This window comes from Euprymna scolopes, chromosome 5 (genome assembly GCF_053919585.1).
Source record: "Euprymna scolopes isolate OS-2025 chromosome 5, ASM5391958v1, whole genome shotgun sequence".
In the NCBI taxonomy this organism is placed as follows: Eukaryota; Metazoa; Mollusca; class Cephalopoda; order Sepiida; family Sepiolidae; genus Euprymna; species Euprymna scolopes.
In genome coordinates, this window is record NC_136486.1 from 19,708,464 (window position 1) to 19,735,209 (window position 26,746).

General features: G+C 33.6%; 1 protein-coding gene and 1 pseudogene across 1 annotated transcript in view; both read right to left on the bottom strand.

Annotated features, from left to right (window-relative positions):
- Positions 1-26,746, bottom strand: part of LOC145276556 (uncharacterized) — a 402,732-nt gene that overhangs the window by 24,742 nt on the left and 351,244 nt on the right. The window lies entirely within an intron of this gene.
- LOC145277126 (5S ribosomal RNA) lies at positions 1,314-1,431 on the bottom strand (annotated as a pseudogene).

A 26,746-nucleotide genomic window follows, 5' to 3' on the forward strand; every position in this document is an offset into this window, starting at 1 on the left:
ATCATATGAACACGGTTGAGTTAAATGCTTGGGTGTCCTTCACAGATGTAGTGACAAACTTTTTGGGAAATACCAAAGGTGACAATTACAAGCAATTGGTCCGTAAGATGCTTACTGCATACGGAAAACTAGGGGCAAATATGAGCATTAAAGTTCATTTCTTGTTTAGCCACCTCGACAGATTTCCTGGTAATCTTGGTGATTACAGTGAAGAGCAGGGAGAGCTATCAAGGCAAATGGGATGAGCACATGATGGCAGACTACTGCTGGAACCTTTTGAGAGACTGTCCAAAAGTTGCTCACAAGCGAAAATCGTATAAACGTCAATTTTAGTTTTGTGAATAAAATATTGTTTTGTGTGTTCATTGTAACTAAGAATCTAGTGTATAATGCTTTGCATTAATTTATGATATATAACTGATTATGTAAATGTTTTTTTTTTCACTTGGAGAATTAAAATTCAGCAAATTTTTAGCAAATTTTTTGTATATCCTCGAAATCTATGAAAAGTATTCAGTTATAGGATAAATGAAATGATGCTATATCTAACTTAACTTGTTAGATTGAGATTTTACACTGTCTTTGTGGTTTAAGATTATCATAAAAATCAATATCTGACATTTATGCACTATTTAGCCGTTTTTTGTACGTTTAGCTATGGTCGCGAATGGGTGATTTCAGACAAACGATCCCCCTGTGATATCTCAAAAACTAGAGCCAATTTGAAAAAACTAATGTCAGATTCGGATTCAGCGCCCTTGAAAACCCCAGAAACCAGTCTTACTTTGCCTGCCAAAAATATTGTGTTGACCAGTGTAATCCAAGCTTGTAATGTTAAAATGTAAGCATATGAAGCAATCCATAAAACGCGATAAGATAAAATCCATTGCAGACTATAATATTTCAACAAACCTAATAAATATTTTTTCTGAAAAGTTTGTTTTGTAAAGTTTACTTAAAATTTTTATACAATAAATAAAATTATATATTGAAAAGTTTTACATAATAAATATTCAGACTAATATTTATATGAAGTTTAATTTGACAGCTGTAGTCTTAAAGTATTTAAACCTTACAGTTAATGAGATATATAATTTTATATAAAAAACACACATAACTGAATTAGATCTATAGCTAGCTATGTGCGCAGTCAGCACTAACCCTATTCAGGGTTTAACCGGCTTCCTCCGAAGGAGGAAGTTTCATAGGAGTATGAAATTCACAAGCGGTCACCAGTCGCATGTATATCCTCGTTGGGGGAGATGACGATGTTAGGTTTTTGCAACTTTTGCAGGGTGGTGTCGACGTCCTCCTACATACAGCACCTGAACTTCCCAAATTGGTCACCCATTTTAGTAATGACCAGGCTCAACGTTGCTTAACTTTGGTGTCTGACGGGAACCGGTGTGTCAACGTGATTATGCCGTATATCTAGCTATATGGAATAGTGAGTGTACAGAATTAATGCATAAACGCGCAAAAAATTGAATCTTGTTGTAGCTTCGCACGCCAGTAATTATCAAGACAAACACAATAAAAAGTGTATTAGCAAAAGCATGTTTCAGAAGTACACGTCATGGTTCTGGAGCCGTAACTGTTGTGAATCCCTACATCGTTGCTTAAATGTAACTATATTCATAGTCTTTGGATAAGTTAATTATTTCTGAAATGGATAGATCAACTTGCCTCAAAACAATATCATTTTTCTGCATAATGAAGTTTTACCTCAGAAAACTGTCACTTAGCACTTTATCCATTGCGCCACAGGTTTATTTAATCTGATTAATCCAAATAATTCAAATTAACAATCCTTGTCCTTAACATACTAAAATAAAATATATTTTAACGGAAATTTAACTTTAAAACAAGGAAAAAAAAAGGTATGAATAAAACCTGACCCAGACATATTACAAAGAATGAACCCGGCGGACAGGTCATCGGAGATGAGTCGATTCTTAAAATAACAAAAGAAAAAAAAATTACGTGTTACGAATATTGTGTTTAGAATGTCACACTAACCTTGAGGGAATTCTCCGAAATAAACGCGAAAACAAACAATGTTTAAACGCGGTTTTATTTCTTTCAAATTGCAAACAAAAGTTAAAGCTTCAATTTTCGAAAAAGGAAATTGTGTGGGCAATTGTACGCCACCCGAAACAACAGCTCTCAAATGACCGTCAATTTTTAATTACGGAATTGAATTGTAAATATACCCGTATGAATAACGATGAATATACCCGTATGTTGCGTTTGATAAAGCTCTTGTTCCGCAACTCAGACAGTGAATTGTTAATAGAGATGGATTTTAGCAATTTCATACGTGATTAAATCCTCGTAAAGCTTGTTCACAGTGGGAGGATTGTGTACGAGTGATCTAATGATGCTGACAATTGAAGCCTCATCATTTGATAAGAATAGATTTCAACTGTTTCAGGCGCATTTTAAACCGTAAATAACGTCTATTTTCTGTTTCCATCAATGTTGTTTGTGCTTTTAAAGCTATAAATTATTATAAGAGGTTTATGTCGGCGGTTCGTTCGAACAACAAAGACTCCTATTATGTTAATTCAAAAAATTGAAGAGCTACGGAGACGGGAGAGGTACCATTAAAACGAGTGACATTTTGGTTTCAGAATTTATTTTTCTACAGTCACAACCATTCTCATTGCCTTTTGTCAGGAATTCAGTGATGCATCTCTGCTTCTGACGAACGTCCATAAAACAGGTTGTTTTCTTATACTCTCATACCATCAATATCTACAACAGAGAAATGAAACTTTCAAGTCATGAATGCATAAATTTAGTCTTCATAACAATGCAATTTGCAATCCTCCTTGATCCATTAAAACGGAATAAAAAAATAGGAGGCATTACTTTTGGAACGTTCCTCGTATTTTGCTTGAATAAGACTGTGTAATATGTAAATAGATGGTTCATAGAAATATGTCAGGTATCCAGAGATGAAAACGAAAATATAAATAAAAGTAGAAAAGAAGTTTCTTTGTTTCCTTCTTTTTTTTGTTCTTTATATTTTTCCTATACTTTTTTTATTCCAAATTTATTATTAGCCCCAAACAAGACACAGTGCCACTTTGATGTAGGGGGTAACTATCGGGGGCATAAGTTACAGGGATACTATGTAGGGAGTCGAGCAGCAAGATGTCTATTTACATTACACTTGAACTTCTGCATGTCATATATATTATTCCTTAATTGGAATTCATTTTTGAGATGAGCATTATATATATTAATTTATTTTTTATTTCGGACTATTATTCTCATCTTTATTGGTTGTTGTTTTTCACGATGTTTCGGACAACTATTCCTCTGGCCTTCGTCAGGTGGTAACCACGACGGATAGGAACTTCGAATCTCCTAACTGCATTCTCAGCAATCACTGCCATCCGTATTTGTTGTCGTCTCACCACGTTTTGGCCAAGTAAATCTCTGGCACGCTTTGGGTAGGATTGAAACCGCTATCTTCAAACAATGTCCATCTGGTTCCATAGAGATTCAACGTCTCTATCAACTGCGCCACGGTTCCAGATGGACATTGTCTGAAGATAGCGGTTTCAATCCTACCCAAAGCGTGCCAGAGGAATAGTTGGCCGAAACGTCATGAAAAGCAACAACCAATAAAGATGAAAAGCAACAACTAATAAAGATGAGAATAATAGTCTGAAATAAAAATAAATTAATATATTCTGCATGTCATATATTATTATATGATTTTTCCGAGTTCATGTTTTCCCAACTGGACTGACATGCAGAAGTTCAAGTGCAATGTAAATGGACATCTTGCTGCTCGACTCCCTACATAGTATCCCTGCAACTTATGCTCCCGATAGTAACCCTCTACATCGAAGTGGCACTGTGTCTTGTTTTGGTTAAAAATGGATTCAAAATATAGAAAAAAAATAAAGAAAACAAAAGGAAACAAAGAAACTTCCTTTTTACTTTTATTTATATTTTCGTTTTCATCTCTGGATACCTGGCATATTTCTATAAACAATCTCTTTACATATTACATATTGTTATATGTTTTTTTGTTCTTGTTTATTATAATCATTATATGATTATTTTTTTGTTGTTAAATAGTATTATTTTATTATATTTTTGTTGTTGTTAAATAATTTTATATGATTGTTTTTTTTAGTTTTTGTAGTGTTATATGATTATTGTTTTGTTATATATCATTATATGATTTTTTTATTTTTACTTATAACTATTATGTGATATTTTTTGCGTTTTGTGGAATAATATTATATAAAACATTTTGTTTGTTTATGCGTAATGTTATATATTTTTTTATTCCTGTAAAACATAATTATATGATTACTTTCCGTTTTTGTAAAATATAATTATTTTTTGTTTTTGTTAAATATTATGATACGATTATTTTTTGTTAAATATGATTATATAATTATATTTCTATCTTTGTTATATATCATTATATGATTATTTTTGTTAAATATTATTATATGATATTTTTTGTTTTTGTTAAATATTATTTTATGATTATGTTTTTGTTTTTGTTTAATACTATTATATGATTATTTCATTTTTGTTAAAAATATTTTATTATTTTATTTTCTTAAATATAATTATATGAATAAGTTTTTGTTTTTGTTAATATTATTACATTGTTTTTTATATTATTATATCATTATTTTTGTTTGTGTAAAATATTATCATAAAAATTATTCTTTTGTATTTGTTTATTAATATTATATGATTATTTTTTGTTTTGTTAAATATTATTATTTTTTTTTAATAATATTATTATATGATTATTTTTGTTTTTGTTAAATATTATTATATGCTTACTTAGTTGTTTTTTTTTTAATTTATTATGTGAAGATACAGTGATGGCAAAAAAGTCCACACTTGTAATTTTTTCAAAAACTGCAAAATTAAGCTGAATTTAATGTAACTGTTTAAAAACCTATACATCATTTGATTCGCCTTTTATTCTGCTATCATTTTACTTGTTCATATTTAACTTTTAATTGAAATATTCTAGTGTTCCGTTAATTAAAAAAAAAAATAACTTCAAATTGTGGAGGACAAAAAGAACGTCCACAGTAACCAATTCGCTTAAAACCAACTTGAATTATCGCTCCTAAATCAGTTTAAAATATCCACCAACTGGTAACAAAGCATCTCTAATCATGATTGTTGTTGTTTCAGGTTATAAAACGTAACATTTAGTCCATATGCCACGACTTCTCTTAGTGATCGTCAGGAATTCATTAACCTCCACCTTTCTGGTTTATCCAATCGAGAAATTGGCTGCAGATTGAAATGTGATGAGAAAACGGTACGAAAGACTGTACAAAAGCATCAAAACACCGGCAGTGTTCGTGATGTCTCTACATCTGGTCGTACTAGAGTTACTTCTAACAGGGAAGACAATGCTATCAAGATACGCAGCCTAAGAAACAGATTTGAAACGGCTCCCCAAATTCAACAACAATGCAATATTGTTAAAAAGTGCTCTCTTCCTACTGTTAAGAACAGATTAAAAGAATTTAATTTGCGAGGATATGTTGCAAGACGCAAGCCAATGATTTCTGTAAAGAACAGAAAGCGCCGTCTGGATTTCGTCAGATGCAATAAAAATCATGACTCTTCATATTGGTCAAAAGTGCTTTTTAGCGACGAAAGCAAGTTCAATAGGCTAGGCAGTGATGGTAGGCAGTACGTCCGTCGGGGGAAAGACGAAAAATTAAATCCTAGGTGCTCAGTTTCAACGCTGCAAGGTGGTGGAGGTTTAGTTTTGGTGTAGGGGCACTATTAGTACCAACGGCTCAGAGTCTATAGTTCGCTTGCAAGGTCGAATTAATTCGACCGAGTACATTAATATGTTGACTGAGCTTTTTCTACCGTCGGAATTTGGATGACAATCCCATCTTCATGCAGGATAATGCCCCCATTCACACAGCTGGCAATGTCAAGAGGTTCCTGGAAGAGTATGATATTCCGTGTTTTGATTGGCCTGCACAATCCCAGACCTCAATCCTATCAAAAACGTATGGCATTACATCAAGCAACAGCCACGCAATGATAAAATTCCAAATTTGGAAGAACTTTGGAAAAAGATTAAAGAAAAGTGGGATGCCCTTTCCCCGGAGTCTAAATCAAGGAATTCCTAAAAGGTTGCAGGCTGTCAAATTGCAGACGGGCTATGCTACTAAAAATTAACTATTTTATTGTGTTCCTGTTGTATTTGTGTTGCATTAATGTCATAAAGTTACATTTAAATAACAATTTTCCATTGTGCGGACTTTCTTTTTGCATCCTCAATTTGAAGTTATTTTTTTTAATTTGACGTGTACACTAGAATATTCAATTAAAAGTCAAATATGAACAGGTAAAATTATAGGAGAATAAAAGGACAATCAAATGAGGTGTAATTTGTTTAAACAGTTACATTAAATTTAGCTGAAATTTGCAGTTTTTGAAAGAATTACAAGTGCGGACTTTCTTTTTTGACGCCTGTATATGTAAACATTAAGTAAAGTTATCCACTATGGCCCAAATGGACGGCTATTTTAGATAACTTGTTGGTTTTATTTAGTTCTTTCCCACTGCAGGAACTTAAACACAATGGTCGAGAAGTAGAATTGAGACGTCAGTTCCCCCCCCCCATCATGAGGATGTGTACTCTGACCTGAAAAAACTGCTTGAACAGCCCCGTAAGCATTCTCCAGTAAAAGCGCTCTAGTGTGTTAGCAATAAACTAACCCCCTTCTCAACGAGAGAGGCAAAACATGAGAGTGAACCTTCTAGAACTGCATAGAACTAATATCCCACCGCAATCAACAGGAATCAGGCCATTACAGGAATGCTCTAATCTCTGTTGATTTTGGTACCAAGAATAAAAATCCGTAACCGGTGATATATTTACTTAATGTTTACATGTTTAAAATGCATATTTCTCAATAGAATTTATATTGAAAAGATTACTCAGATAATAATATTTAACAAAAAGTACAAAAAAATAAACTACTCATTTTTTTTTTCTCGTAATAAACTGATGCCGTTATTTGCCGACGGATCTAAATGTTATTTACAACTTTAAGATGGCCGACCGACCAACCGACAGAGTCTTTACAGATATACTTGGACTCTAAAAAAGGTAGGGTGTATGTCATAATGAAAGGAAAACTAGAAAAGAAAGTTTCAACTCATATGATGAGTCATAGACTTTTACATATCAATGTTGTGGAGGAGGTGTAAAAGCCGATTTAAAGTTTACAAGTGAGTTTCCGCTTAAGATTGTGATCAAAATTTTACGCAGCGGCGTGCATTTTATTTGTTTCCGTGTTCCTTCTTCTTTTTGTTTTTTGCGTCCTAGATTTAAACATCTCGCCGGGTACGTGTGAGACAAAACTAGGGTCTACAGTCGGGCAACGAATTCGAAATTTACATTGTGGTGTAAGAAGATGGGGCAAACGGATAATTTGTATGCGTTAAGATAAGCGCCTTGATAGTTTCTGCAAGTTTTGCCTGTGGCGCCCTCTTCCACATGTACGAACGCACCGGCATCATTGGCAACCCTTTGGAGGCGGGCTGGTTTACCAATGACGATAATTTCGTCAGATAACCTGAAATTAACGAATAGACAGCCGACAATTCTTCAATTGCAAGACATTTGACACTTTTCTTTTTCAAAACGAGGCTTTGTGGTGTCATTTTCGCTTCCTCATTTTCTCGTTTTCTCTCTTCGCCTATTCTTCAATTATTTGCATTACACCATCTTCCCCCCTCTCTCTCGCTCTCTCTCTCTCCCTCTCTCTCTCTCTCTCACTCTAACTATCTCACTCTCTCTCACTCACTCTATCTTTATTTCTCTCCCTCTTTCCCTCTCTTTATTCATCTCCCTCACTCCCTGCTGATTTTAAAACAGTAACGCTAATAGAAACATTACGTATTCTTAATAACGAGTGCATGCACACACACATATATTGTAGCAACACTGAAGAGTTGTAATACAGCGAAATAGATGTGTGTAAATAAACATAATCACACATACACACACACTATATATATATATATATATATATATATATATATATATATCCAGCTAAAAATATAAAACATCTGTCTATAGACCAACACATGCATACGTCTCTCGCACTCTCTCTTACTATATATATATATACGTAACTTTAGATCTCCAAAAAAGAATATATAAACCCTTTCATAAACCAAATGAAAAATTAGTATACATAAACAAAGGTTCATGCCACCCCCCCCCTCCCGACAATATTTAAAAATATGGTAGCAAATGTGAGCAAAAGAATATCTACATTATCTTCAAATGCAGAAGTATTTGAACAAGCAGCTCCATATTACAATGACGCGCTCCATAAAAGTGGATTTAAAGAACAAATAAAATTCGAACCAACCCATAACCAACAAAAAAAAACAGAGGACGGAAAGTAATTTGGTTTCTACCTCCATTCTCATTAAATATAAAAACTAAAGTAGGACGGTTGTTCTTGAAACTACTAGATAAACATTTTCCTAAAAAGCACAAGCTACATAAAATATTCAATAGAAATACAATTAAAATAAGCTACTCAACAACACCGTCAATAAAATCCATCATCTCTAGAGAACCAATAGAGAGGGAAAATGCAAACTGCTCTTGCAGAGCCAAAAATGAGTGCCCGCTTGAAGGGAATTGTAAAGCAGAGTCACTTGTATATGAAGCAACTGTAACGAATACATCCACAAATGTAACTAATAAATACATTGGAATGACGAAGGGGCCGTTTAAACAGAGATATTATATGCACATGAGCTCTTTTAGAGCAAAAGAGAGAAGTAATACGGTTTTAGCAAACAAAATCTGGCAGTTAAAAGAAGAAGGTGCACCTTTTACGGTGAAATGGAAAAAAATCGAGCAAAAACCTTCATACTCCCCAGAACTAAAACAATGCTCGCTCTGCAATGCCGAAAAATATTATATTTTAAAAGCAACCCAAGAAGATGGATGCTTAAATGTAAAAAATGAATGCTTGAAGGACTGTATACATAGAAGAGGATCGCTTCTTATAAATTGGGATAGAAAAAAAGATAAAACGTGAAGATAAAAAAAAAAAAAAGTTTAGTTATAGACATGTGAAAATATTTTATTTTATATTATTGTAGATCTTATCACCCATTTTAAACGAGATCTAGAGAGAATTTTTAAGTTAAAAATTTTAAAATTTTTTAATTGTTTTAAAACGTGTTTTTAAATAGAGCGAGATCATGCTATACTTAATATACTTAAATATAAAAACGCCAATTTTTTTACACCGTTTAGACCTATTTCAATTTAAGATTTATTACCGTTTTTAAAACGAAATTACATATAATTTTAAAATAACGTTTTAAATAATTTTAAACGTGAAACGATACTTAAATGTAAACATATGCCAAATATTTACACATTTTAAGTTTATTTTAACTAAATATTATTACCGTAATTAAAACGAAACTAGAGATTATTTTAAATATTAAACGTTTTTAAACGCAAAGCAATACTTAAATATTAGTATATACCATCCCCTGGGCACTTCCTAGGTCTTTTTCAATATAAATTTTATTACCCTATTTTTAAACGAGATTAGACATAATTTAAAATGAATTTTTAAAACGCCTTTAAACGAGACTTAAACTGAATGATAGGGGGGTATTTAAAGAAAAATAATAATATAGAAGGCATCATCCCATACTTTTTAATTTATTGCTTCAAATTTATTACCTTATTAAAGTAGCATACACAAAAAAAAAATTACGGTGTGCATATATAGAGTTCCGGTTCCGGTTAAAGACAGATGAGAGTCGGCTGAAGAGAGCCTGAGGCGGACATTAAGAGCAGTCCTCAACTACCGGGCTTGAAACCGTCGGTACCGACTACCGATGTAAATTCCTGTATATAGTATACAAAATATATATATATATATATATATATATATATATATATATATATATATATATATATATATAACATAGAAAAATGCGAGATGGTTAAGATTTAAAACAGAAAAGTAAAAAAGGACTAGTTGTAAAAACTGGAAAAGAAAAACACAAGATATTCTAGCAAAAAATATTCACTTAATATTATATAACTAATTCTTAATTAATACTACAATATTCCACTATCGGTAGATTTCTAGGCTTTCCGCCATTGCCTTGATTTTAGCAAATTATCTAAACACTTCTCACATCTCTTCTCGTTTCGACACATTTTTTTGTATTATCAATAAATTATGTGTCGAAATAAAAAAAAAACTCACAATTATGAAATGAATCCAATTTTAAAAAATCATATTCAAAATATAACTGAAAAATCAAATCGACTTAAATATATTTTAGTTTCTTCGTCAGTTATTTAAAATCATTGGCGTTTCTTTGTATCTGACTGAAATTCGAAAATCAAAATATTGAATTTCAAGCAAAACCAACCGCATTTCCTTAATTTTCATGTCGAATTTAATAACATATCTAAAAATTACGAAAAACGATAGGATAGAAAATAAATTATTAATGAAAATGGTTTTCTAAATAAATTTGAAGTTTATACATAAATAAATAGCATGAAATCAGGGAGGTAACTACTATCTGTCCTGTTATAATTAATGGCGGATATCACAATCGTAGATTCATCTAAATACATGTTTTATGCAATAATATGCAGTAATATTTAACTCATTTAGACATGACAATAAAGTAGATAACATTGTTTTTAATTGAAATTGAAATTAAATTTAAGTAAATAACATTTTTTTCTTATTAACAATTCACTTTTTGACTTTCAGATTTCGCTTTTATAACGAAGAAATGCCTCAGTTTTTAATAGTCATTAATAGTTGTCGACATAAATTATTTTAAAGGTGATATTCAGTTGGAAACTCGTCAAAACAACTTATTTTGTTTTCTTTACACATTAAAATGTAAATATTCAATCTTCAGTTGTGGTGAATATAGGTGTAAAACAAAGTAGCCTTTTTCTTCGGCTACAGAAAAATAAGGTCTGTAACGTAAGCAAATGGTTAAAGAAAATGATTACTTCATTCAGAACCGATATTTACGATAACTTAAAATGCTCATATTGTTTTTAATTGAAATTGACATAAAAAGTAAGTGAATGACATTGTTTTTTAATGAAATTTCTTTTTTACTTCAAGATTTCGTTCGTATAAAGAAGAAACACTTAATCTTTTAGTGGTCATTAATATTTATCGACATAAATTAAGGAGATATCATTGCTTTTAGTGTAAATTGACATAAAAAGTAAGTAAATAACATTGTTTTTTAATGAAAATTCTTTTTACCGAGTTTTAGATTTGAATATTGTGTTCCCAGATTGGGCAGGATCACCTGATGGAAGGAGGTGGCAACAGGTGGCGCTACGATATGTTTAAATGTTATTGAATAGAAAAGCTTCAATGGAAAAGGAATGAATGCTTCTTCCTTCTGATGGAAGGATAGCAGGATACGCCCGTGAATTAAATAAACGGTTCCGTTCGAAATTCCGTACAGACTTCCGAGGGCGACAGAAAAATTCCCGAGTTCGATAAGGTACAACTGAAGAAGCTTGGAGGTTACATCGATAAAACCTTTGCAAAAATAAAAATTCAAGATAATAACAACAATCTGAAGAATCCAAATAATTTTAAATCTGATATTTTAAAATTGCTAAATAAAAAACGAAGATAAATAACTCCTGGGCAATGCCGGGCAGATACAACTAATACTTATATATATATATATATATATATATATATATATATATATAGAGAGAGAGAGAGAGAGAGAGAGAGAGAGAGAGAGAGAGAGAGAGAAAGAGAGAGACAGAGAGACAGAGAGACAGAGAGAGACAGGCAGAGAGAGAGATAGAGAGGGAGAGAGAGAGAGACTCTTATTTTGTAGCATTCCGAATTTTACTGGGTTTATATAATTCAGTAATCGTTCATATACTAATAAATTTTAAGCCAAAAAGAGATGACTTAAACTGTAAGCTACAAAATTATCATATTTCATAATTAAGCATTCATATATTGTTTTAACAAAAACCAACACATCAAAGAATGGGTTGATAGCAACAAGTAGTGAATTTCATCGTTAGTTAAAATTGTTTCAAGACTATTCGGACAAATTCAAACATTATGTCGTTTGAAAATTTTCACAAGAACAGCCTTTCTTCAGATGTTTTTACAAACCTAAAGACTATGAGAAATCGGTATAAAGATGAATATTGCGACTATACAGCGAATGGTATTGATGAAAACAGCTGAAATCTCAAGGAAAACCTTCGAATGCGGAAATAAACCACCATAAGCTACAAAGTCTAACCAACCACATGGGAATGCAAGAGAAGTAAAAAGAAAAAAAGAACACTAAATGAACCCAAGGGAATCAAAACTGCCATACCTCTAATCTAAAAGGAAAACAGTCTCGGATAATACCGTACAAAATAGGTATGAAGGGCCAAGGAGGATGGAAAGATCAAGGAAGGGGGGGTAGAGCAATGAAACCTTCACTGTATGAGTGCGAAGAACACTGCCACCTTGGAAGGATTTTTTCGATCCAAACTTCAGAGAATACTAATAGGCGCAGTTTTTTTCTAAATATTATTATTATATGAGTCATTTTTCGAGACCTGAGAGTCACAACTTATTAAGTCTCGAAGTTCACTCGAGGATAAGGGTTAATGAATGTAAGGTGATAGTGTAGTAATCTTTAATGGTGTAAATTGGGTGGAATTTGATTATTTATGGGAACTTGTTTACATTGAATTTGAAGGCTACCATGTTGTATTCAACCGAGAAGCAGGACAGCGGAACAGAGTTCCACAGGTCGGCAGTTCTGGGAAATAAACTTTATTCATGGAATCTGCGTTTAGATTTAGACACAGATAGCGAGTGGGGGAAATCGTTTCTAGTGGTTGTAGCTAGTTGAGCGTTTTTTGGGAAGGTTTCGCAAGGGAGAGTTATAGATTGGAGTTCAGTCGTGCATTAGCCATGAAAATCTATCGAAAAATACACATTTTCTATTGAGAAATGGATACTTTAGATGTGTATATATTAAATAAATTTTTTAAAAAATGAATGCCAACACAGAAATTTTTCGTACAATAAACTCACGCCGTGATTTAGTGACTTTGCCGATCCATCTCCATTCTTTATATTCTTATTAATTTCTACTATTTAGAAGTATATTGTCGTTTAATTCAATCATTATTAGAAAGAACACCACAGAAACCGAAGGAAACTAGAACTTATAAACTGTCACCCCCCTAAAAAACAAAAAATAAAAGGCATCATCCTCGACTAATATCTATGATCGAAACATTTGCTTAGTTATATATATATATATATATATATATATATATATATATATATATATATAAGTGAACGTGTTTGTGTGTCTGTGTACATTTCCATACACAATAACTCTGTCAATTTTAAGTCTAAAGACTTAAAATTTGATATATAGGGTACTGAGATTTGGGAAAATCGACGTAATCGGTTTTTGGCCAGAAATTTGTCGATTAAGGGGTCAAAGTTCAACGATTTGACCTTTGAGAACTCTACCAAACTCTTCCGACAATTTTGGGTCTAAACACTTGAAATTTTAGATATAGGTTCCTAGGACATGGATCTTACTTAATAACTTGATTTGAGCCCAAGACAATAAATTTGAAGGGGTCATAATAGGGGTCAAAGTTTTAAAAAAATTGACCTTTATTTATTTTTTTTTTTTGCTCAGCATACACCCCCAAACACCCGGGCAACGCCGGGCACCCATTGCTAGTATATATATATATATATATATATATATATATATATATATATATATATATATATATATATATATATATATATAATAAGATCATCTGCAGGAAAATGTTTCCTTGTGAATCGACGTAGAAAGTATATTTCGAAAGCCAAAAGGTCGTTTACGTCTAAATGTTATTCATCGCCGGTTGTGCGTGTTGTACTTCCACGGAATGTGCTCCGATAAACTTACTGCACTTGTGCCCTTCACAACGTAAATGCCACTGACAAACTCGACTAGTAGCAAAATCGTACCTCTTCTCTATAAAGATGAGTAGATGCCGGAAATTTTCCCACTCTGATTATTTCTGCCATTGGAGGCGCTAACATTTGAAATCCCCTCTCCCTGCTCCTTGTTTTCACGATTGTATCAACGTGCAAGAATTTAAAGACAGTGTGCATAAACAGCTGCATCACTCTCCGCTTAAAGCGTTCCCTTAAAATCTGACACCTGTGGAAATATGCCGTGTGTAAACATATTAGGGACTAGCGAATAGGTTGGCTAGTGTGAATTTTTACAAGGACCACATTTAGTACCTGTCATGATAATATTAATCTTCACACAGAATCGTCCCCAGGGACAGTGGTCGTAAAAGTTGAAGCAGGGGGCAGCAGATCAAACGGTAGACAAAACAGAATCGAACGAGAAGAAATGTTGTCACGTTTTTGTGCGAAGAAAAAATAAATGGTTTCAAATCATTGTCTTTGTGGAAGCCATGCGAATAGGACACCGCCAATAATGAAGAAATAATCTTATCGAAATGTTGTCTCGATGTCTCTGTCAGTGTGCCTCACTCATTTTGATTTGACTAAGATTTTGATTTGATTTATTTTTCTAAACTAATCCTAAATGTTTTGTTACATTGTTTTAAATTTGCTTTTCGTGTTTTATGTATTTTGTCTGTATTTCTCCTGTCTTTTTGTCTGTATTCCGTATTATCCGTCCAGCCCTCCTGCTACAAAGCTGAACGTTTTAAAACAAACAAAATGCCGGCAACTAACGATAAAAAAAAATGCCGGAAATTATTCTCTAGAGTAGATAAACTTAGGACTTTATAAAAAAAAAAAGCTAGAATTTTTTTTTTTTTTTTTTTTTTAACAAAAAAAAATGTAAATTAGATATTGTTTACACATAGAAACGTTACGACTTTTATTCTGTAGATAGGCACTCGATCAAGTCATCCGGAAATAGAAATCTCCTGTCACTCTAGTAAGCCATATGCTAGCTAACAGTTGATAAAAAACCGCTGGCGGAATCTCTAGTGCAAAAACGTTAAGTATTTTTATTTATTTTTTTTTTTTTCTAAACTAATCCTAAATGTTTTGTTACATTGTTCTAAATTTGCTTTTCGTGTTTTATGTATTTTGTCTGTATTTCTCCTGTCTTTTTGTCTGTATTCCGTATTATCCGTCCAGCCCTCCTGCTACAAAGCTGAACGTTTTAAAACAAACAAAATGCCGGCAACTAACGATAAAAAAAAAAAAATGCCGGAAATTATTCTCTAGAGTAGATAAACTTAGGACTTTATAAAAAAAAAAAAGCTAGAATTTTTTTTTTTTTTTTTTTTTTTAACAAAAAAAAATGTAAATTAGATATTGTTTACACATAGAAACGTTACGACTTTTATTCTGTAGATAGGCACTCGATCAAGTCATCCGGAAATAGAAATCTCCTGTCACTCTAGTAAGCCATATGCTAGCTAACAGTTGATAAAAAACCGCTGGCGGAATCTCTAGTGCAAAAACGTTAAGTATTTTTATTTATTTATTTTTTTTTCTAAACTAATCCTAAATGTTTTGTTACATTGTTCTAAATTTGCTTTTCGTGTTTTATGTATTTTGTCTGTATTTCTCCTGTCTTTTTGTCTGTATTCCGTATTATCCGTCCAGCCCTCCTGCTACAAAGCTGAACGTTTTAAAACAAACAAAATGCCGGCAACTAACGATAAAAAAAAAAAATGCCGGAAATTATTCTCTAGAGTAGATAAACTTAGGACTTTATAAAAAAAAAAAAAGCTAGAATTTTTTTTTTTTTTTTTTAACAAAAAAAAAATGTAAATTAGATATTGTTTACACATAGAAACGTTACGACTTTTATTCTGTAGATAGGCACTCGATCAAGTCATCCGGAAATAGAAATCTCCTGTCACTCTAGTAAGCCATATGCTAGCTAACAGTTGATAAAAAAACCGCTGGCGGAATCTCTAGTGCAAAAACGTTAAGTATTTTTATTTATTTTATTTTTCTAAACTAATCCTAAATGTTTTGTTACATTGTTTTAAATTTGCTTTTCGTGTTTTATGTATTTTGTCTGTATTTCTCCTGTCTTTTTGTCTGTATTTCGTATTATCCGTCCAGCCATCCTGCTACAAAGCTGAACGTTTTAAAACAAACAAAATGCCGGCAACTAACGATAAAAAAAAAAAAAATGCCGGAAATTATTCTCTAGAGTAGATAAACTTAGGACTTTATTTAAGTAGTATACTTAATATATACTATTACTGCAAGCTTGCCTGTATTGAAAATATTTTCTTCTAGTTTTCGAATCCTACCTTATATAGTTAGCCTTATGTTCAAGTACATTCGAAATATAATACAGCGCAAAGAAAGTCACTCATGAAAACGGACCTCCTAAATTAAAACCTTGAAAAATTATTTTAACTCTAATGTAAATTAATATGAATCAGTCTTTACAAATTGATAATAGTTAATTATTGGATTTTAATTAATTATAAGATGAAACTTTTATGATTCAAACTAGATAGATAACGACAAACTTCCACCCATTAATATGGGAGGGGAGATTATCACCAAAATGCCATGAATTATTAAGTTCGCACCGGACTTACTACTTAGATATAAGTCACTTGTACCCATTCCCCTTTCTCCCCTCCCCCCTTTTTTTTTTTTTTTTTTTTTTTTTTAAATGGAGAGTAGATAATACAGTGGATGTGTTATCGGCAGCTCCAGTAACTCTCGCTTCTCCTATTTTGTCATTCAGTCCTCATTCAATGAGTGATGTTTCTGACAAAGGGTGAAGAAAAAGCTGCTTAAAGGTCGGTACTACTTGGTGACCAGTAGTCTGAGATGTCGGATATTTTTCTGTCTTTGTCTGTCCTTGTTGCCATGTCACTAGTAAGGGTGCTGGAGGTAAACGTTTTGTCTGGGCTGACGTTATCCGCCTGATAGTCAGGGACCCGAACCTTGGATTAACCACTAAGGAGGCTGTCCTATCAGCAGGCGCAAAGTACTGGGACTGCTGTATTGCCATTTGGTGAGTGGATCTGGACCATGCAGTAGTCTCTGGTGGGGCCTCTCGATGCCATACTAGTGGGTAATTGTTACGACTTTACCTTTTCGTGTGCTACAAATAAAAAAAAAATCTTCCTGTCTTTTTCTCTCTTACTTTCCCTCTCTGTACTGCTCTAACCAAGTATGCCGACCTATTCCACAAATCCCCAAACCTCAACATGAAATATCTCCAGAATAAAAACTCGATTAAGCCTAGAACCCATCTTCCAGCGTAGACCCCTACTACCAGGTCTCCTTCTCCAATATCAGGGGTCTACGTTCCAACCTTCCAGAGGTTGAAACCCAATTACAGGAGACGAAACCGGACATATTATTTCTATGTGAAACTGGAATAGGGCCGACCACTTCCCTAGATGAGTTCATAATGCATGGATACTCCAATTTAACAGCTAAATCTGACTCCCAAGATCGCCATGGGCATGGAATATGTGCCTACATTAAGGATGGCTTCCCATGTGGCAGGGATATCTCTAGAGAAGATCCTAATTTACCCTATATGTGCTTCAGGGTTGCACTTGCTAACACCACTGCATTTATATTTGCCCTCTATAGGCCCCACAACAGCGGAGTTACTATCTTTAAGAGCATATCTGAGAAAATAGACCACATACTGTCTTCACATCCCTCGGCTAACATCCACATCTGTGGTGACTTCAACGTCCATAACGTGGAATGGCTGACCCATTCAAATAAGACAGATGATGAGGGGAGGTTTTGTCATGATTTTGCCATTGCTTATGACCTCACTCAGATTGTTCGCGAACCCACCCGTGTGCCCGATACACCCAATCAATATGCAAGCCTCTTAGACCTTTTTCTTTCAACTTCCCCTGAGCTATGTTCATGTACCGTTCATTCTCCTTTAGGATCCTCCGACCACTCCGTTGTATCAGTTAAGATAAAAACAAAATGTAAGAAGCCATCAGACGTACCCCTCCACCGTACTGTATACCGATACTCTATGGCTGACTGGGATAGCTTCCGTACATTCATATCTGATTTACCTCTGCACTCCATGTTTAAAAAGGAAGTGTCCTCTATAGTATCAGATCTGACCGAATGGTTAATTGTAGGCATAGACCAATTCATACCATCAAAAAAATTCCAACAAAAACCTAACAGCCAGCCATGGCTCTCCCCAAAATGTGCTGCTGCTATCGCGCACAGAAATCACTTTTTCCATAACTACCAACGTAATAGATGCACTGAGACTAAAGCTGCTTTCAGGACTGCCAGCAACCACTGTAAAAGAGTAATAAAAAATGCAAGAGAGCTATATGCCCAGTCTGTTAAATCCAAGGTAGCTGATCAACGGCTTGGTTCCCACCAGTTTTGGCAAATAACAAATAGGATCCTGAACAGAAGTGTGCGTTCTATCCCAACCATTATCAATGGACCAGAGGTTATCTCGTCAGCGTCAGACAAGGCCAAACTATTTGCAAAGAACTTTGCAGCTAATTCTACCCTATGCGACGAAGGCCATCAACTCCCCATATTTCCTCCTATAACACAGAACAAGCTAGGTAATATACAAATATCCGTGCATGAGGTCGCCAAGCTAATAAAAAACCTAGATTCCAGTAAAGCAACTGGCCCTGATGGCATCCCAATTATATTGTTAAAAAAGCTTCAACCAGAACTTGCTCCCATACTTACGAAACTATTTAAGCGCTGCCTTAAGGAGAAGTGCTTTCCGACCCCCTGGAAGACCTCATCAGTTTGCCCTGTATTTAAGAATTCAGGTGATAAGTCATCTCCCTCTCAATACAGACCAATAAGTCTTCTCTGTGTTATGAGTAAGTTACTGGAATCAATATTAAATAGAGAAATAGTCAACCACCTCAGCAGAAACAACCTTCTTAGTGACACACAATATGGTTTCCGCTCTGCAAGATCTACCGCAGATGTGCTGACGGTTATATCCCACAGGATTAGTGAATCTCTTGACAAAGGCTTCCTTTCTAGGGCAATTGCTCTTGACATATCAAAGGCCTTTGACAAAGTATGGCATAAGGGTCTACTTCACAAGATTTCCAGCTACGGTATAACTGGAAATATTCTCTCAATCATTAAATCATTTCTCTCCGATAGGCTCATAAGAGTAGTGGTAGATGGACAAAAATTGGAGGCCTGCAATATTAATGCTGGAGTCCCTCAGGGGTCAATCATCGGCCCAACTCTCTTCCTGATCTACATCAATGACCTCCCTAAACACATACTTAAATCATTCGTTGACATCTATGCTGATGACACGACTATCTACGGCAACACATCAAAGGCTGTAAATGACGAAGTTCTCTCGGATTCTCTCTCCTCTGATCTCGAGCGCGTGGTTCAGTGGGGGAAGATGTGGCTAGTTACCTTTAATGCATCTAAAACCAAACTCCTATCCTTACATCATCAACGCTCTGATCCCCAGCTGGCATCAATTGTGATGGATGGCTCTCGTCTGGGTGAGGCCCCGTGTTTTGACAAGCTTCTGGGTTTAACCTTTACTCCTGATCTGAAATGGAACACGTACATCAAGTCTGTTGCCAAGGTCGCAGGAAAGATGGTGGGATCCTTCTACCGCTCCAGAAGATATCTCACTATTGATGCAATTCTCTATCTATATAAAAGCCAAGTACGGCCAAGGATGGAATACTGTTGCCATATCTGGGCAGGAGCTGCCAAAAACAGCCTATCATGCCTTGACAGAGTACAAAATAGACTTCGTGGTTTAGTGGGGGATGCCCTTTTCTCTACCCTGCAACCCCTCTCCCACAGAAGAGACGTTGCGAGCCTATCCTTGTTTTATCGTTATTTTCATGGCAGGTGCTCGTCTGAACTCCAATCCCTGGTCCCCCCTCGCCAAACTTTCACGAAAAACACCCGTCTAGCTGAATCCACTGTGAAAAATTTCCCCCACTCTATATCTGTGCCTAAATCAAAACGCGGATTTCATGAGCAAAGCTTCTTTCTTAGAACTGCACGCCTGTGGAACTCTGTTCCGTCTGCCTGCTTCCCTCCGGACTACAACTTGGATGTCTTCAAGTCTAATGTTAACAAATTCCTAATGAACCGCCCCCCTAATTAAACACTTCATAAAATCTCCTCACTAACGTGATGTACTTGCAATAACCCTTATCCCTGAGTGGCTTCCGGGCCTTGATAAGTGGTGATCACTGTGTAAAAAAAAAAAAAAAAAAAAAGAAAGTTAGGAAGTTAAAAAGTAAATAATTATCTAAGGTAATGTTAATTTCCTTCTGTGTCTATTTTCTCCCGATAAAATCATTTATGAAAACTTTTAGCAAATGTCTCTTTATATCTTATATTTTCATAAAAAAATAAGCTTATCAACCATTAGACAAAATAGCGATTACTATAAAAGAAGTAGAGAAAGAGAACATGTACAACCACTGTATGCACTTGTAAATAACACTTTAATTTGTTCTTGAAACTGCCACAATTATTTGGGGTGAATTTCAATCCGAAATCAACCACTATGTTTTGTTCTTATTAATTGCTATCTTGTTTGTTCATTACTTAATTAGTCTATACCTTACGTTTTCAAAAATGTCAAATACAATTTTTCGAAGACCAAACTGCTTTTTAAAATACCAAATTCCTTAAATTTGACTTTAAAAAGACCAATCTGTCGACCCTAGACCAGAATATGAGTGTTACCTGTCTTTTATATAGCTTCGTTTTCAAATATCACTATAATAATATATGGTCATTCCTGTAATGGTTTTTGAAAGTAACTCGCAGTAATTGCGACGTGAAACGATTTTTTCGGAAGAAATAAGTAAGTGAAACCTTACGTACAAAAGGGAACGTTAGAAATAGACTGGGAGAAAAAAGAACATCGCCTGATAAAAGGTGTTAGATTGAAGGAGTAAATTAAAGATTTTCTCTAACAATGTGATTTTATTTTTTTGTATTGAACCATGTAGCACAATATTGCGTTCTGAATATTTATTAGTACATATTAATTTATCTCATTTGGTTCAGTTCTATATTTAAAATACAATGGACACTGTTTTCATAAAATTGTTAATAATAGTATAAACAGACAGCAGTGTATTTAAGTGCTCATGATCCATTGTCTTTCGAGGTTTTAAATATATATTCGATATCACTATTTTATAATAAATGAATAATTATAAATTGATTGCTCACTTCAATATATTAGCGGTATACATCGTTTTATTCATTCTCGGTTAGCAAATAAATAAATTTCCCCTTGAAATTATAACAACAATTTATAGACAATAGCTTGTTCTGTTAAATTTATGGGCGTGTCATTGGTTTTTCTGTCCACAAAACTAACTTCTTGCGCTATCCAGAAAAATATCAGCTTTATCAAAACATTTGTCGATTAAATATATTTCTTATTCCGTGAGATTTTTTTTTTTTTTACAAGGGTGTCACCACTTATCAAGGCCCAGAGGCCACTCGAGGATAAGGGTTAATAGGTATACATTAGTCATTGTGATTTTAGCATAGTAAACAGTGGGAATTTTGTAACTTGGATTACTTAGGGGGACGATTCAATTAGAACTTGTTCACATTGGACTTTTTCTTTTTTTTTTTTCATAGGTATCAACTCATTATCAAGGCCAAGAGGCCACTCAAGGATAAGGGTTAAAGAGAGTACAGTAGAAATTGGACAATATAATAATCATTAGTAATGAAAATTTGTTAAATTTGATAGCTTATATGGAACGGCTCATCAAGAACTTATTTACGTTAGACTTGAAGACAACCATATTGTAGTCAGCCGGAAAGCAGGAAAACGGAAGACAATTCCACAGGCGTGCAGTTCTAATAAAAAAGCTTTGTTCATGGAATCTACGTTTAGGTTTAGGCACAGATAAAGAGTGGGGGGAATTATTGATAGTGTTTACAGCTAGACGAGTGTTTCTTGTGAACGTTTTGCGAGGGGGGACCATAGATTGAAGCTCAGTCGAACACTTTCCATGAAAATAACGATACAGCAGAGACAAACTCGCAACATCTCTTCTGTGAGATAGAGGTTACGAGTCTTGCTAGTCCGATAAAACCTTTGTTTATTAATAGTCGAGCAGTACAAGAAAATGTGCTAATGAATTTTTGAAGCATAATTCATTAAGTTTTCTACGCGAATCTCTGCAAATTCTTGTGTGGAGCTAGCACGCCTGTTTGTGCCTGGCTGTGTAAATTGGTTAAATCTGTCTCCCTATCCCTCTCTCTTTCGGGTCCTCTCCTTCTTTTTTGGTCTCTCCTTTTCTCGCCTTTCCCTGTTGTTATGGAGTTAGATTATAATAAACGAAAAGAACACAGGATTTTTAGGAAACGAACATGCATTCACATAGATTACAGCAAAGCGAGTTGAGCAATACCATTCTCAACGGTGAGGCGTGTGCACCCGACCTGCTTGGTCGCGGGCCAATCTCAGGCTCTGGGCATCGATATTCGATACCGGAAGTGATGTCACCAAAGGAAGTGATGTCATGAGATAGTCCATTAATCCCATGGAGGGACGTCTCCAACATGTATATTTATCTATATTAATTATTCTTGCTTACATAATGATTGACGTCAACAAGCATTCCGCGCATTATTTGCTTACAACCCAAAAGATAGTTCTTGTCGCAATTCGGATACCATTGTTATAATTTGGAATGTTAGTTTACCGTAATTATCATATCAATCATCCGCTGATGCAATGCATAAAAATATTAATAAACTAGCTGGCAGCCCGGCGTTGCCTGGTCGTAAAATACGCTTAATCATGATATTTTAATTTATCAGATTGCGTATGTTTTATTATAGAATCAATCTTCTATTGATTAATATATATTGCGAGAAATAATTTGCCCGGTGAACTAATTCGCAAAATATGAATAAATAAATCATTATTGATGATAATGTCGTCCATCAAATCTCGCTTGTGTTTGTTTACAATATCATGTCAGCTGATATTTGAGCTTAACGATGGATGCCCTGGAAAAGCCACTTCTGATTAATGTTTAGTTTTAGAATATGCAATCAAAGAAATGATTTGCAGCGATTTTTAATATTACCTTTTCTTTTATTGTAAAGTGAACCTATTAATAAGAAAAAATAAAATAAAATGGTGAGATACACCCGGACCTGAACAGGGGATTATTCGATCTGCAGTGGAATGCTCTACCACTAAGCCATATTTCCAGATTATGACAATTCTTTTTTTAAAGAAGAAATGATTTTCTGAGATTTTATCATCTCCCTTGCCGGTGTAACGTAAAATATTCCCCTGTAAAAATTATTTTTTTTATCTATAAGAGCGAAAAGCTATTTTTAACATGGGATTTTTTTCGATTTTCAATAGTTATCGGATGAATTTCTGTACAAAACATATTTTAGAACACTGCTAGACATATGAATTAACTTTGCGCGAAATTTGCAAAAGATAGGCTCAAGCATTTCGGAACCTATGAGGAAGGAACTCACACACATACACACACACACACAAAGTGACTTTTATATAATAGTAGAGATAGAAATAGAGATAGATATCTTAACAAAATTTCACATTTCTTGAATCCGCCTAAATTGGGGCCTCGCCAGAGAAGGCACTTGAAATTCATAGCCAGGACCAGAAAAAGAAAAGGAAGAAAATAAAGTGATTATAGAGAAATAAAAAACACATCTTAAAAATTAGATGATAACGATGGAAGATTTATCAAACAAATGCCCTTGCACTTACGAATGAAAAAAAAAGTGCTGCTTGAATAACTAACTTGCCGCGTTCATTCGGCGCCATTATTATTATTATTATTATTATTATTATTATTATTATTATTATTATTATTATTATTATTTTACTTTATTTCTTTTTTTTATCACCTAACAGGAACCCCAAAAACACGTACATCTTACTTTTTTTTTTCTTTTTATTGCTATTTTTTCTACATTTTTCCTGGAGATGGGGGTATATTTATTTTACTAATTTTTGTAGTTGCTTTCTGACATCTTAAAAAGCAACATAAACAACAAAAGTTACAGACTCAATCGGGTTACCTTGTTTATTCACAAACACAATTTTTCATTGGGTAAAAATAAAAAAAACAAAAAATACAATAAAAACAAAAACGTGAATAAAGCAAAAAACAAAAAACATATCCTCTTTCTTTAATTCTTCTTTGCTTATTTCTTTATATCGTTTTATTTTCACGTGTCCCATTCGGAGAAAATCTAATATAACAAGATATTTCGCGCTTCGTGTCGTTTGTCGATCTCACGTTCTTTTCATTCTTGCATTGCTATTTAGTTTTTGTTTCTTAAGATTATCCAAAAATAATGGCACGCTTCGTTAATTTTCTTTCACGATTATTAAATTTCTAACTCGAAATTCGATTGACATGATAGCATAATTTAAGAAAGCAAACGCGTGACTTTATCCCGTTATCTGAATTCGATATCGTTTATTTGAATATATGTAATTTCATTCGTTTATCGTAATCTACGCAATTTGCATTATTTGCATTATTTGGCTGATCTCAATAAATAAACTCCTCCAATGAATTGATTGGCGGGAAAGGAGAGAAAGACGATTGTTCGGTCGATTAAAAAATACAAAATGGCTGCCAATATGTACTTGGAGTAATTTCTCATTATTATTTCTATCGATATATAAATAATCCGGTTTGTGCGTTTCAATCTTTACTTCAGTTGGCGCATCTATTCAAACCGACTTTACCCATCAGTTGAACATATAGATTCAATTAGAAATAATCGCAAAGTAATTTCATAAATCAAGAAATATAATAGCTATAGTTGGTAATGCTATTTTTTACAATTTATTTGCTAATTGTAATTTAGAAGTTAACGGACGAAAGGAATTGAGTTTATATTATCAGATCTGATTGAAATCGATATCTTTATATATATATATATATATATATATATATATATATATATATATATATATATATATATATGTGTGTGTGTGTGTGTGTGTGTGTGTGTGTGTGTGTGTGTGTCTATATATATAGAGATTTGTTGCTTTTTCAACGATAAATACTGTTAAATAGTGGCTTCGCCTCGAATCTCATTTTTTATTTACTTAGAAAATCGCCCATAATTTATTTGGACGTATATAACATTTTATTTATTTCTATTATTTTTAAAACAGTAATCTACGTACACGCATGTTTCAAGGTAACTACCTCTCATCAGCGTAGCTTGACTGTTTCTAGGAATCGAATTCCAGACCATGTTTACCACAGTCCAGCACGTTAACCGTTCCGCCATAAACTCCTAGATGACGTTACTGTTTATTTTTATCGATTATAAATTTAGATTTTTTGTTATATATGAAATTATATAAATCTGTTTATATAATTTCACATGTTGATGTTCATATAATTAAGTAAACAATTTATGTATGTATATATATACAGGGTGGACCATAAGTCACGCACCAAACAATTAAGTAATATGAAACTGTAAAATCTGCGGGGCAAAATATATTTTCTTTTCTTTGGGTATAAGATACATCTTCTTTTATGGTTGTATCAGCGTGTACAACGTGTTTTTCTGGTTATTGGTTAAGTTTGGTTTTAATAAATAACGCTTATTACTATCAGAATTATTTCAAATCCCTTGGTGGGCGACTTATGGCCAACCCTGTATATATGTGTGTGTGTGTGTTTGTGTGTGTACATATGCATACATATTTATATATGTACATATGCATACATATGCATACATATATATATGTATGTGTGTGTGTGTGTGTGTGTGTGTGTGTGTGTGTGTGTGTGTGGAAAGAGAATTGGGGAAATAGAGAGTGTTGTATGCAATTTGAATTGTGTGTATTTGGACAGCAGTTCTTGTTTAAGTAAACATTTATATAACACTAGCAGGGCGACCTGACGTTACCCGGGATTGAATGATGATCAACGAATATTTCACACTCTATATTTTTATTGTCATCGAAATCCGTGAAATTGCCCCGGAGGAAGCTTCACATGCCTTCATGCAATAACTTAATCCAAAATACATGTCATTCCACATTTCACTCTAGAAAACCTATTGTTTCTTTTATAAAATTATTTTATATAAACTTCTTTTTAGTTAATGAAAAAATTAAGATATTTACGTGCGGAGTTCAAACCTACAGACCATGTCATGCAAAAAAAATAATAAAACAATACACGTAAATTTTCAATTCTTATAAAATTTTTGCATTTAATGAAAAAAAAGTTAAGAAATTTACGTGATTAATTTGAACTTACAGATCACGTCATGCAAAAAGAAAAAAAAACACACGCTATCAACTTACCCACAGTAAAATTTTCACGGCCCATTGTTCTATCATTGTTGCTAAGCGACGACTTGGAAAAATGGCTTAACTGATGATAGATAAATTAAAATAACGGTTTCGATTAACGATTAGCGGTAAATTACGGGGTATTCTAGGACAAAACTTAACTAAGATCACTCCCAGACTCTTACACTAAAGTTCTGTAAATTTTAAAGAAAATCTGTTCAGCGGTTTCGGAGTCTGTAAGGAACGAACTCACACGCACATAGACAAAGTTGCATGTATATGATAATATATTATTTAACTTATAATAGCTTTGGAT